Source organism: Myotis myotis, unplaced genomic scaffold, assembly GCF_014108235.1.
Source record: "Myotis myotis isolate mMyoMyo1 unplaced genomic scaffold, mMyoMyo1.p scaffold_m19_p_9, whole genome shotgun sequence".
NCBI classification, from domain to species: domain Eukaryota; kingdom Metazoa; phylum Chordata; class Mammalia; order Chiroptera; family Vespertilionidae; genus Myotis; species Myotis myotis.
Genome location: NW_023416401.1, coordinates 85,579,333 through 85,591,922, shown reverse-complemented (window position 1 = coordinate 85,591,922; position 12,590 = coordinate 85,579,333).

The following is a 12,590-nucleotide window of genomic DNA, read 5'->3' as shown; positions in this document are numbered from 1 at the left end:
CCTTCTGTTGGAGCTGCTGGTTCACTTTCTTCTACTGGAATGAGTGTTCTTTGGAACGCATTTTGGGAAATGATCCTTCACTGTGCCCAATAAGAGGAAACAGGTTAGGACTATTAAAATATGATATATGGTTAGCTGCCATAGAAACATCCAAGGTGCCCTGAAAATGGGGTGCAATTTATAGTCCCACCACCACGGTATAAGACCACCTGCTTTGCAATCCCTCATTGACATGACAATTGCCCAACCTCCATGAGAGTAAATTGAATTTCAGCGAATTCAAGCCACCGTTTTTCACCTCATCTCCATTTTTCTCAGCTCAACAGGCAAATCTATTTTTCACTGGAATAAACATGACAATTAAAAATTAACCTAGCCACCTGGTGGTCTGCTGCTCATGTGTCTTTCTGACAAGAACAGACTAGCAGAACTCACCTAGGAAGAATGAGAGTGTAGTTTATTAGAAACGATAAGTTGTGGTTAACTGGCTATGAAGAGACCGGAGAATTGATTCCCTGTGCCATGGCAGTGACGTCTAAGTGGGAGAACTCTAATTTGGCTGTCGGACAAATGTAACCATACCAAATTATGATCAAAACATCGTCACATGTAGGTTCTATTTTATATTTAATTCCTACCTGTTTGGTATCCAACAACAGAATAACAAAATGTGGTAGATTAAAAATGGCCACGCATTCTTTGCAAATCCTCTCATCAAGCCATGGAGTCTCTTTTCTTCTTGAATCTGGCTGGCTAGCTTCATGGCTTACTTTAATCAACAAATACAGCCGACATGTAATGAATGGCTTGCCTCTTCTCTCATTTTCCTGGAACACGGTTGCTATTGAACAAGCCCAAGACAACCTGTTGGAGAGGGAACATGGACAAGATGGAGGAGCCCCAGCCAGAATGTGAATGAGGCCAACTGGGAGCAAGCTGCCCCCAGCTGACCTGCCAACTCAATGCAGATGCCTGAATGAGCCAAGCCAACACCGTGTGGGAGAGAGAAGAACCGTGCCAGCTGAGCCCAGCAGTAATCGCTAGCCCACAGAATATGGATTGCTGTTTGAAGCCACTAAGTTGATAACTGATAAAAAGTAGATGTTAAGTAAATTTCAATATATCCCCACTACAAATTCTACACATCTCACTGGAAGTTTCAAATACTCATCTATTACTAAATATCTAATTGAACACTCAACTAATAGTTATGAATTTTTATTTTGTAACTAATTCTTCTTACTTATTTAAGAAAGAATGCTCATTTCAATAAAAATATAAAGTATTTAGTCATGTCCAGGTTGGTGCCAAGCAGCCACTTCCCCCCTTCCCCTAAGTTTCAGCTAGGGCAATCCACATAGAATTTTCATTTAACTCCTATGTCACTAGAGTGCAATTTGCTTTAGAATAAGGATCTTATCTATTCTCTTTCCTGCTATAACCCCAGCACCTAGAACAGTGCCTGGCACAAAGCATTCACTAAATACTTACTGAATAATGTGACAAGGGCTCTAATACTTGAATAAATGACATGAATTTATCATTTTCAAATTCAATCATTTTTTTTCTCTGAAGTAAGTGATAAAATTACATTCAATCTGTAAAAGCAAATTTATTAGTTTTATGAGAATGATGATAGATTCTTCACAGGTAGTTATGCAGCTAATAACCTGAGGAGTTAAGTATAATTAAGGCATATCGCTCTGAGGATAAAGCTCCTACCTTTTTCTATCTCCGCATTTATGTTCTACTCATTAAAACTGTACAGCCCATTAGCCCATCAATAATCACAGAGTACAAACCCAGGGAGGTCTAGGTGAATCAGTATTTTATCTCACTTTCTTGGAGAAAGCATTTTGCTTTCAAAGTGACAAAAAATTCCACAAATACAGCAGCAAAATAATTGCTTTAAAAGAAAGTTTAAAAGCAGACTCAAGTTAGTAACTATTTGTATGTTATTGCAATCAGGAAAATATTAACACATAATTAAAAGATGAGATCAAGAACTAAAATAGAGTCATATTCAATGTCCTTGTTGTCATTGTTACAGGCAACACAAAGCTATGATGAATATTCTGGGCTACAGACAGTTTTGCTTTGTTAGGGGCATATTTTATAGGATAACTCCTGAAGATACTAATGTTGAGCATTTTAGTTTTAACAGCTCCTGCCAAATGCTATCCCGGAAGGTTGTATGTACTACAGAATATTGCATAGCCATTAAAAAGATTGAGTGAGACCCACAGTTTGTACAAAGACATACTATTAAGTGGAAACAGGCATCATAAAACATTATGAATAGTATGTTACACGTATTGGAAGAAATTTAAAAGTTGATAGTAATAATAATGGGGGGGGGGAGAAAGCATATGTACCAAACTATTAATGATAATTTCCTTCAGAAATGATTTACAGGGAACTAACACATTTTGCATTATTCATCTTAGCAGTATTTGAATTTCATATGACACTTATGTATTTTTGTTTCAATAGTTGTATTTTCAATAATCTTTAAAATATCAGCCTTTTATTATTTAATAGTCCACTTGTTTTAGCTATGATGCTTTCACCAAATAGCAAATACCCACCAATGGTTTCTTTCTTTTTTTAAGGCAGCAATTTTGTTTCACTCCTTTCCTAGTTTCTTTTTTAAATTAAATGTATTGGGGTAACACTGGCTAATGACCTCATAAGATTTTGAGGTGCACAGCTTTACAATACATCTGTCTACTCTACTGTGTGCCCACTAGTTGCCTTCTATCAGGTGTTTGACGCCCTTTGCCCTCTTTGTCCTCTCCCTTCCCCCTCCCGTCTGGTACCCACCCTTCTGTTGTCTGTGTCTAAGAGCATAGTTTTCTTAAATGGAAACCTTCCATTCCTCCTCTCCACCTATCATCTATTTACATGACAAGCAATTTGCAGCTAGCTGGTTCTGGGGTTTGTGGGGGTAGGGGGTGGACTAAAAATACCTTCAAGCACCCAGCCTCTCTCCCTCCTTTCTGTCCTCAGCATTGGGGATTTTCACCTTGGGCTTTTGTTCATCCATACAAGTGGCTGCTACAACTCTAAGCTTCAAACACTCAAATTACCAAGTTCAAAGTAGCATGTAAGAGTGGACAAGGATTGGACTCGCCTCACATTTCTTTTTCCTTGTTCCAGGAAGGAGAGTGTTTTTCAGAAGCCTTTTTACCTTGCATGCCAAGCCTAGTGTTCTGTGACATCTCAACCTACCACAGACAGAAGAGAACCAATTTCCAAGGTTTGGTTTATTTCCCCATGCTAAGCACAGAATCAAAGGGGATTTCATTACTAATGAAAAAAGGAAAGTGCCTGACACTTCTCTCTCATTTTAAATGGGTTATTCCCTCCTTAACTTCTTGGATGGTTTTCAAACACACTTATATTAATAAGCCCTATGGAATCAAGCCATTATGTCTATTTCCTCACATGTCAGTTCTATCATTACATGGAATCGCTGACTGTCATTTTTGGTTGTGTATTTTCTCATGCTCCTAATTTTCATTAGAGAGTTTATTAGAGAAGGCAAGAATGTGAAAAACCAAATGCAATTGTCAGCACTTGGCATTCATCATCACAGTTGGATGTGAGTAACTGCAGTCCTGCATACCCTGAACTGGGCGAGCACAAAACAAAGTTACATTTAAATATTTAAATCCTAGCACCTGAAAATTCTTTTGTTTTAATGACATTTTTTTACATTAAAAAATATATGGAAAGTCTTTCCCAATCTCCTCACAACGTGGCACACATGGAAGATGATAATCTGTGTGTGGCACATGGGTAAACCAGAGGGGATTTAGAGTCCTCCTGAGGCTGCTGTGGCTGAAGCTGACCAACCCAAGAGCTCTGACTACACCAGACCTTTCCAAGGCCACAAGAGCATCCCTATTCCACAGGACACTGGCTGGACAGTTCTGATAGAGATTTGAGTTTTGAATCCTGACTCCTCTGCTCCCTGCCCTGAGCAACTTAACCTCTCTGAGCCTTGGTTTCCTCATCTGTGGAATAGGAATCATAATAAAAATTACTCTATCAGACGGTGGAAGGGATTAAATAAAATAATCAGCACTCTGCTCACATTTTTTTGTTATATCCAGAAAATTTATTATCAAGATGGCTCTGTATTGCATGAAACAAGCTAAAGAATGCATCTGGGCATTCTAGCCATCTAAAGCTTCAGTCCTGATGCTCCCATGTAACACCTCTGGAGCACAGTAGCATTTCATTTCTCTTGGTAGAAAAAACAACAGCCCTCTCCTGCCAGAGGCAAACATTTTGGTATGACTCTGGACCCCATGGCAGTACAAATTAGGTCTTTCTGGTGCATTTTTGGTAAACACTTAACTGTTTAATGTGCCTGATGTCACCCTTCAGCTCTGGCCTCCATCTGCAGGCTGACCCTCTGCCCCTTTCCAAAGCCATTTCTCTTGCCAACCATCTGTATGATGGTGGCAGGCACAACGGTGCCACAGTATCCCATATCCCAGTCCATCAGTCAGGGGAGGGCTCCTGATCCAGACTGCACCTGCAAGGCGCCTCCTTGGGAAAGAGACTAGAAAGAGAAAGAGAAGTGGGCATTTGCTCTAGACCAGATGCTGCCCAGCCCAGCCCAGGGGAGCTTCCCGAGGCCAGCTGGGAAAGGGAAGATGAGACTAAAGTAAATGAACCAGAATTACAGAGAGAAGCAGGACAGAAGAGCAAGATAATAATGTCCATGCTGGGTGGGTCTCCAGGTCCAGTTACCCCAGAGGATGGCCACATCCCTGTCCTGATTTTGTGTGAGATACCTCAGAATCCTTACGATAAATTCCTTTTATTTCATTATTAAAGGCCAATGCATGAAATTCGTGCAAGGGCCTTGGCCCTGGCCCCCGCCTGTTGTGGCTTTGTCCAGAAGGAAGGACGTCCAGAAGGATGTCCAGTTTAATTAGCATATTACATCTTTATTATTATAGATTTTGCTCAAGCTGATTTATAATAGCGTTCTGTCCTTTACAAATAAAGAGATGCCCAAGCTGTTGGAAATCTCAGTCCTATTATTTCCTATTAAATACATCTGTATGTCAGCGGCATTCCATTTCTCTTTATAGGGAAAGAGCAGCCACCATCTGCTAGAGGCTGTATGTTTTAGGCAGGATTTCAGAATTTCATAGCAACCCAAATTAATTCTTCTTGGGAGATACAGCCAGTGTGAGAGAATTAAAACTATCTTCGTGCCTTCATAAAAATCTACTGCCCTACAGGCCTGTCACTTCCCAAAACACATGCTGGTATTTGGATGCTTGAGTTGAGCAAATGAAAGACTTGGGGACAGATAACATGTTCGTGTGTGTGTGTGTGTGTGTGTGTGTGTGTGTGTGTGTTAAATTCAATGCATGGTCTAGTTAATTTCTATTGATTACACAGACAATGGACCAAGGTCAGAGATGAAACAACCCTAAAGAAGAACAGGATAAAGAGAGGTAGAGAGGATAATTTCCCTCCCTCACTTGGGAATGATTTATTGAGGGCCTTTCCCATCTCAGGCTCTGGATTGTGCCTTAGGTACATTCAGACCCTCTTTTTTAATGAGTACTGCTGACGCCGTATCATGAGGACGATGACCATGTAAGTTGCTTTGGAAAAGAAAGGCTTTGGAAGATGGAACCTCATGGATAGGATAAGAAGGGGAAAGAAGAGGAAAGGGATTCATAAGAGATACAACTAGAGTTACCGTGTGCTGTGTACATAACATAATAGCTCCTCCACCTTAATTAAAATCTGCAAGTAAACAAGTAAACAAATCTCTCAGCAAGCTTCCGTTGCCCTAGAAGGTAGGCTAACGTAGGAAGCTGAGCACATGGGCTGTTAGTTATTGGTATGCACAGTTTATTGACTGGCTATGTGCCATTGGGCCAGTTACTTGACTTCACTGTGCCTCAGTTTCCTTCTCAGCAAAATGGATATAGCTAGCAATAGAGTTGGCCTCGTAGGGTCATGGAGAGAGCTAAATATTTCCTCCATATAAAGCAATTAACATGTTGCCTAGAATATTGCCGGCCCGCACAGAGTATGTACTTATTATTTAGTGTTGTTGTTGTTGTTGCTATGACATACTCAGTGACAGTTACTTCACATGCACCATTTCATTTCATCTTAACCATGGGAGGAGGGTTTTAGCTCTACTCAGAGACACTGACTTGCCTGACATCACACAGAGCAGAGATACAAACCCAGAGATAGAAACACTAAGAAGCCACGTGTCCCAGGCAGACATCAGTGACAGCCAGTGCTGCAGACAGCAGACAAGAATCATGACATCATGTATTCTGGAGCGAGTGGCTGTCTGAATCACCTGGGGTACCTCACTGATGAATCCCTAATCCCCGCCCAATACCTGGCTGGACAGATGATGAGTGAGCCGCAGAAATGGACAATCTGAGCGAGCACCCCAGGGCTTTGGTTGAAAAGGGTTTGCAATTTGATTGTTGATCCAGATTCAGATCTGAGGTGAGAGGTTTGCCTGGTTGCTTGGGGTTTAATGGGGGAAGCAGTGCCCAACTCCAACTGGAAGGGCGGGAATGACCTAGGTAATGGGTAGGCGGACTATTTCAGGCAGGACCAATAACCTGAGCAAAGGTGAGAGATAAAAATGCACGTGGAGGCCCAGGGAGTGCTGCGTGGCCTTCATTGACTAATGATAAGAAGTAGCAGAAAACAAGTCTGGACAAGCAGGTAGGGGTCCTACCGTGAAGGGCCTCAGGCCATAATGAGGTGAATCTTGCTATAACCACACTCAGCTTGCAGGCAGCCATTCCCATATGGGGGGCGGGAGCGAGGGACTGAGTCTTTTATTATTGTGATAATGCATTAGCTTCTTAGATGGTCCTCCCACTTTGCCTCTTGACCCTCTGCATCCATCCCCCAAACACTAGCACCAAAGTCAACTTAAATAATAGAAACCAAGTCTTGTTGTTCCCCTGGAAGGGCTTCCCATTTCCCTAGAACAAAATCCAAATTCTTCACCATCGTCTCCCTGCCCAGACTCCTGCTAACCAGCCCCCTTCATCTTTCAACACCCACCCTTGTCAACAGGCTCCAGCCTCCGGCCTGATCTTTCTCTTCCTCAAACCTGGATCCTGTCCACAGCCCAGGCCCTTTCTCACTCCATCCCGGCCACGCCCTTCATTCAGCTCATGCTTTGGACCTCAGCTTAAATGTCACCTCCTCAGAGAGTGGGCATTCAACCACCCAATCTAAAGTTTATTCCCACACCTCCCACACTCTCTTTATCTCAGCACCTGCCTCTTTTCCTTCATAGCATTTACCACCACCTGCAATCATCCTGTTTATTGTTTTATAGTCTGTCCCCACACCAGCAGGTAAGTGCCCTGTGAGGAGGGGCCTTTAATGTGTTCCTCATTGCTGGGTCTCCAGAACCTAGAATGTGCTCTGGTAACATCTGCTGCATGGCCCAGTGATAGTAATGATGGCAAGTGCCCTGGAGACGGGAGGGCGGTGGGTTAGAACACTGGACTCTCATGGCTCCTGGCTGCTATGTAACTACTGCAGTCTCTCTGTTAGGATCCTCTGCAAAACTGAAGGCTCAACTCTGTTTTTGTTATATTGATAGAATTTCAGGCCCGTCTACTAACCTTTTCCTGGCAGTTCAAATAACTCTAAAATATGAGGCCGCATTTACAGTTATTCTGGCAAACAGAGTTCATTAACAGTGTCCTTAATCACACTTTTTGAGCGTGAATAGATCAGTGTTGGCTGGCATTTTCATGAGCATGCTCCAATATTTATATTTCTTCAGACTGAAAGAATGGTGCTAATGGGGGAGAGAGGAAGAGACCTTTTTCTTGCTGAACAATGTCCACATGATTTAGGTACACAGGCCGTGATTGAAAAAATACAGCCACCTTGGATCCTCTGCGGAGACGGAGACGAAGGAGTGTGTATTCACATAATCCTACTGCACCCCAGGCACCTGGGGGAGCTCAGAGAGTTCACCTTGGACATTGGATTTACCATGCAATGGGCCCAGCAAGGAGAGAAGCTAAAATAATACCATCTGCACTGCGTCACATGTGCACTGGTGGCTACAGATTATTCCCCAACGACCCTGGGTGAACCCATTATAGGCCTGAAAGGAAGCGCTGTCAGGACACCGAGTTCCCGTTTCCACTGATGCTAGTTAGTGCCATGTCACAGAAGGTTTGCCAGACTCCAACAGAAAGAGGAAAATCTCACTTCTGATCCTGATTGGAGGGGTTGACATTTAAATCTGACACCAAGGTTGCAGCTTCATCCTAATTGCAAAATGCCTTGTGCTTTAAGTCTTCACTGCATATTTAATCACAGGAATTGCACATTTCTCGTGGTAAGGCAGACAGGACAACGGGAGCACACTCCGTGTGTCCAAGAGGGATGGACATTTCAGCCTCTCGTCGGACATGCAGAGGGGACAACCGCCTGAAACCAATAAAGACAAAATCCAAAGGCAGGCCAAGGTTTTCTGGGCCCCCTCCAAGCCCCATTGTGATCGCTACCCTTTTTTCTTCATCGCTTCTTATCGAGGGAATCTTAAAGCAACTTCATACTGCAGCTACGCATGGCTGCAATTAAATTCAGGTAAAAGTCATCTGAGCAGAAGGCCGTTTGTTTCTCCCATCTTTTCCCAGCAGGCAAATTTACTAAAGTTTATAATCAGCTAGAAAAAAGAGTCAGATTTTTAATGATGTTAAAAAAAAATATTCTTCAAATGGCAGGAATTTTACCTCTCAGCTCTCTGAACCCAATCTTCTGAAATGTCCCAAGTTTACAGTAGACCTGAGCTGAGACCCAGACAAAACTAAACAAAAAAGCTGAACCCAAAAGTTCCCTTTAAACCATATTAGAGCAATACCATTGTACTCTCTCAAGTTCATTTATTGATTCTTTCAACAGATGTTTATTGAGTTCCTATTTACCAGACACTAAGGATACGGCAGGTAACAACACAGATCGAAACCTCTACCTTTGTAAAACTTACATTTTAGAAGGAAAAATGTAGACAATAAACACTATTAATGAATAAATGGTAGAAGGTGTCGAGTGCTATAAAATGAGAGGCAGAGAAGGCAGTGAAGGAACATTGAGGGCAAAGGCAGGGGAGCAGTTTGGGTAGCAAGCTATCTAGAGCAGTGATGGCGAACCTTTTGAGCTCGGCGTGTCAGCATTTTGAAAAACCCTAACTTAACTCTGGTCCCGTGTCACATATAGAAATTTTTTTATATTTGCAACCATAGTAAAACAAAGATTTATATTTTTGATATTTATTTTATATATTTAAATGCTATTTATTAAAGAAAAATCAACCAAAAAAATGAGTTCGCGTGTCACCTCTGACACGCGTGTCATAGGTTCGCCATCACTGATCTAGTGTTTCGTAACAAATTACCCTCAAACTCAGCTACTTATGTAATAAGCACACATCACTCCCCACAGTTCTTGAGAATTCAGAACCCACAAGCAGCTTAGCTGGGGGTTCTGGTTTTGGGTCTCCCACAAGGTGGTTGTCAAATTGTCAAATTGTCAAATGGTTACCTCAAGACTCAAACGGGACCAGAGAAACTGTTCCCAAGTCCACTCACAGTTTGGGTGGTCGGCCCCAGCTATTTGCAGGCCGGTGGCCAGAGAATTTGTACCACAGGATTATTTTCCAGCCTCTTCCGTACCATCCTCTTAGTAACCGATTCAGAATGTGAAGGGGAACTTCCCTGATGAACTAGAGCCCATGTCCCCAAGGTGGACTGATGCTCAGGAAGTAGCCTAGGCTCACAGGCCAAACCAGGACAGGCAGCTGTCAGCAGATGAGCGCTCACTATTGGCCAAACCCTGTGCCATGCCATGCGCTAGCCCTGGTGAATTTGGTCATAGAAACCCTCTACGAGGAATAATTATTTCGTTTCATTGTTGAGCAAACTGAGACTGAGAGATGTGAAGTTTTGTCACATGGCTAATAAATGTGGGCACTGAAACTCCAAAACTATTCTAAAACATCTCCTTAAAAGGAATGTATCCAGTTTCCATGGGATAAGACTGCTTTTCCCTTAAATAATTAACCCCGACTGAACCTTTAATCAACCAATCCTATATAATAAAGAGCTAATATGCAAATGGCTGTCACACCCTCATGCTGGCACAACATAATGGCTCAGACATTAACACTGGGGAGAGAGGAATGGGGACCAGCCAGGCTGTGGCCCGGGAGAGGAACAAGCCGCCTGCCCCGTGATCCCGGGCACCAACGGGTACATCTGCACCTGCGACCCAGGAGAGGGATAAGCCACCCGCCACATGGTCCCAGCTGCCTGCAGCTGAGGCCTACTAGGCGAAGCTACCCATCCACGGTCTCCTGTGGCTGTGGCCAGCCCGGGTGAAGCCGGCCCAGGTCCTGGGTGCCTGCGGCTGGCCAGAGGGAGGGAATCCTGGGTCCTGGGTGCAGGGTGAAGCAGAGGCAATTAGGGGCAGTCAGGCCAGCAAGAGAGCAGTTGGGAGCGATCAGGCTGGTAGGGGAGCAGTTGGGAGTGATCAGGCAGGCAGGCAGAGGTGGTTAGGGGCGATCAGGCAGGCAGGCAGAGGTGGTTAGGAGCAATCAGGCAGGCAGGCAGAGGTGGTTAGGAGCAATCAGGCAGGCAGGCGAACGGTAAGGAGCCAGCGGTCCCAGATTATGAGAGGCAATCAAACATCCCTTGAGGGGTCCTGGATTGGAGATGGTGCAGGCCGGGCTTAGGGACCACCCCCGCCCATGCATGAAATTTGTGCACCAGGTTTCTAGTAACTGTAATAAAAACAAGCAGCAAAATAAAATTCCCATAATTCATACAAATATAATATATAAGTATATATGTATAAACATATACATATACATATATATATAATCAGAAAAAACTCAAGGAGGTGAATCAAGATATTAGAATTCCCTAGAAATGTTAAAACTCCTCCAATAGTAATTTCCAATTAAAAAGGCTCAAGCTAAAAGGAATCAATCTCGTAATTCATTGTGAAAGAAGAGATATGAAACCTCGTGGCCTTTTTAAAGAACACTTTTTGGGCAACAAGTAAAATTCTAAGGATCTTATCAATGGTCAATTATTCTTGTTGAGGATGAAACCTGCCTTTCTAAGCAGTGGACTGGGGCACGGTGCCCCCATCAGGTAATTGATTTGATTGTGAAATTAATCTGGACTCCATGTGGCAAGAAGGCACATAAAATGGGTGCAAGCATGGAGACATCTTATTTCTAGTCTTTCCTGATACCTCTCCCTAAGTCCCCCTCAGCTCCGCTCAGTTCCACCATCTCTGACTCAGGAGAGAATCAATCACTGAGAGATGAATCATTTTCTTAACACAACACCCATTGTACATTCGATGTTGATGCAACAAAGGCTGCAAATAAATGAGCAGTTTCAAGCTCAGGAAGCAACTTTTTCTTTAAATCATTTTTTAGAAGTTACCAATTAAAGATCCAAGTCCTGTCCATGCAAAGACAGCAAGAGAGCCCCGGATGCACCAGGAAGGCGGTGCCAGGAGCCGCATGTCTCTGGACATCACTGGTGTCACAGGCCTTGCCCTGACCCTGTGAGACACTGAGACGTGGGCGGTTAAATTAGGGTGGTGTAAGCCTGTTGCCCGAGAGAGCTGGCTTCAATTCTGGTCCAGCCATTTACTAGCTGTGAGCAGCTTCAGTAAATGACTACAGTTCTCTTTGATTTGGTGTCTTTAGATGTAAAACAGTATCAATATAAACTACCTTACGGGTTATTTGTGAGGATTAGAAAAAAGAGAAAAAGACAGAAAAACCATAGAATATGCTCCATGAAGGCAGTCATGGTCATGGTCCCATAACCATCAGCATCTCACGTTTGGATACTCATCATACCAGTATATCGCTCTGTGTACCAAGCCTGAGCCAGGCAACAAGCTAGATGGTGGGGACAGTGAACAAGGCAGATAACAACTTATGTTCCAGGTGGAATGAAGCTGATAGACGAGTAAGAGAGCCTTTCAGTCCTGGAACAGATTTATCAACTGGAGTCCCTTGTCCTCAGCCACCTAAGCTAGTAAAACTGCTTTTTTTAAATCAAGAGAATAACAAGCCCCCAAAATCAGGATGGCAAATAAAGTAGGCAAAGGAAAAGAGAAACCTATAAGGAGTTTCATGATACAGGCTGTACTATACTTCTTAAGTGGGATGGCAAGGTCAAGGTTGTCCATTTTATTACTATGCTTCATAATTCAAGTATACTTTGCATATATGTTATCTTGTGTATTGAGGGCTGACTGGCAGACCCTGAGTGACGGATGAATAGATTACTCTGACACATGTTTCTGTGAAAGAGAGGCTAAGGGGCTGTTTTGCTTTAGGATCTAAAAGCCCTGTTTGCCTGCCTCCTTAGGCTTTTATTGTCACAACAAGTTGAACTAAAATTAACCTCTAGATACAATCAGCAGGGTAAGCATCCTTGAGAAAGCACCTGCGTCTGTGGTGTCTTTTTCAAACAAGGACGCTTTGAAGTCTAAACATAAAGATTCTAGTAAAA